Raw genomic sequence first — 2500 nt, forward strand, 5'->3', positions numbered from 1 at the left:
TCCTGTTCTTTTCCATTAAAGAACTTCCTTACAATAATGGGACATAAACAAAATTGTATTATATATATATATATATATATATATATATATATATATATATATATATATATATATATATATATATATATATATATATATATATATATATAAGATAACAGGGATATCTTGCTACTCCTACTTACACTTTGGTCACACTTCACAGACACGCACATGCATATATATATATACATACATCTAGGTTTTTCTCCTTTTTCTAAATAGCTCTTGTTCTTTTTTATTTCTTCTATTGTCCATGGGGAAGTGGAAAAGAATCTTTCCTCCGTAAGCCATGCGTGTCGTATGAGGCGACTAAAATGCCGGGAGCAATGGGCTAGTAACCCCTTCTCCTGTATACAATTACTAAAAAAGAGAAGAAGAAAAACTTTATAAAACTGGGTTGCTTAAATGTGCGTGGATGTAGTGCGGATGACAAGAAACAGATGATTGCTGATGTTATGAATGAAAAGAAGTTGGATGTCCTGGCCCTAAGCGAAACAAAGCTGAAGGGGGTAGGAGAGTTTCAGTGGGGGGAAATAAATGGGATTAAATCTGGAGTATCTGAGAGAGTTAGAGCAAAGGAAGGGGTAGCAGTAATGTTAAATGATCAGTTATGGAAGGAGAAAAGAGAATATGAATGTGTAAATTCAAGAATTATGTGGATTAAAGTAAAGGTTGGATGCGAGAAGTGGGTCATAATAAGCGTGTATGCACCTGGATTATTATTATTATTATAATCAAGGGGAAGCGCTAAACCCGGAGGATTATACAGCGTCTAGGGGGGGGATGTGGAAGGCATTCAGGATTAATTCGGGGAACTGGAGCACAGATCCAATTCCCTAAATCAAGAGCCCCTCACCAACATCAAGGAACCTTCCTTGAGGGGTATGCACCTGGAGAAGAGAGGAATGCAGAGGAGAGAGAGAGATTTTGGGAGATGTTAAGTGAATGTATAGGAGCCTTTGAAACAAGTGAGAGAGTAATTGTGGTAGGGGACTTGAATGCTAAAGTAGGAGAAACTTTTAGAGAGGGTGTGGTAGGTAAGTTTGGGGTGCCAGGTGTAAATGATAATGGGAGCCCTTTGATTGAACTTTGTATAGAAAGGGGTTTAGTTATAGGTAATACATATTTTAAGAAAAAGAGGATAAATAAGTATACACGATATGATGTAGGGCGAAATGACAGTAGTTTGTTGGATTATGTATTGGTAGATAAAAGACTGTTGAGTAGACTTCAGGATGTACATGTTTATAGAGGGGCCACAGATATATCAGATCACTTTCTAGTTGTAGCTACACTGAGAGTAAAAGGTAGATGGGATACAAGGAGAATAGAAGCATCAGGGAAGAGAGAGGTGAAGGTTTATAAACTAAAAGAGGAGGCAGTTAGGGTAAGATATAAACAGCTATTGGAGGATAGATGGGCTAATGAGAGCATAGGCAATGGGGTCGAAGAGGTATGGGGTAGGTTTAAAAATGTAGTGTTAGAGTGTTCAGCAGAAGTTTGTGGTTACAGGAAAGTGGGTGCAGGAGGGAAGAGGAGCGATTGGTGGAATGATGATGTAAAGAGAGTAGTAAGGGAGAAAAAGTTAGCATATGAGAAGTTTTTACAAAGTAGAAGTGATGCAAGGAGGGAAGAGTATATGGAGAAAAAGAGAGAAGTTAAGAGAGTGGTGAAGCAATGTAAAAAGAGAGCAAATGAGAGAGTGGGTGAGATGTTATCAACAAATTTTGTTGAAAATAAGAAAAAGTTTTGGAGTGAGATTAACAAGTTAAGAAACCCTAGAGAACAAATGGATTTGTCAGTTAAAAATAGGAGAGGAGAGTTATTAAATGGAGAGTTAGAGGTATTGGGAAGATGGAAGGAATATTTTGAGGAATTGTTAAATGTTGATGAAGATAGGGAAGCTGTGATTTCGTGTATAGGGCAAGGAGGAATAACAACTTGTAGGAGTGAGGAAGAGCCAGTTGTGAGTGTGGGGGAAGTTCGTGAGGCAGTAGGTAAAATGAAAGGGGGTAAGGCAGCCGGGATTGATGGGATAAAGATAGAAATGTTAAAAGCAGGTGGGGATATAGTTTTGGAGTGGTTGGTGCAATTATTTAATAAATGTATGGAAGAGGGTAAGGTACCTAGGGATTGGCAGAGAGCATGCATAGTTCCTTTGTATAAAGGCAAAGGGGATAAAAGAGAGTGCAAAAATTATAGGGGGATAAGTCTGTTGAGTGTACCTGGTAAAGTGTATGGTAGAGTTATAATTGAAAGAATTAAGAGTAAGACGGAGAATAGGATAGCAGATGAACAAGGAGGCTTTAGGAAAGGTAGGGGGTGTGTGGACCAGGTGTTTACAGTGAAACATATAAGTGAACAGTATTTAGATAAGGCTAAAGAGGTCTTTGTGGCATTTATGGATTTGGAAAAGGCGTATGACAGGGTGGATAGGGGGGCAATGTGGCAGATGTTGCAA

General features: G+C 38.4%; 1 protein-coding gene across 1 annotated transcript in view; it reads left to right on the forward strand.

Moving 5' to 3' along the window:
• The window catches only part of LOC138854222 (uncharacterized), a 6494-nt gene that overhangs the window by 302 nt on the left and 3692 nt on the right, over positions 1–2500 (forward strand). The gene's annotated exons all lie outside the window — the stretch shown is intronic.

The sequence above is a fragment of the Cherax quadricarinatus genome, chromosome 53 (assembly GCF_038502225.1).
Source record: "Cherax quadricarinatus isolate ZL_2023a chromosome 53, ASM3850222v1, whole genome shotgun sequence".
Lineage (NCBI taxonomy): Eukaryota > Metazoa > Arthropoda > Malacostraca > Decapoda > Parastacidae > Cherax > Cherax quadricarinatus.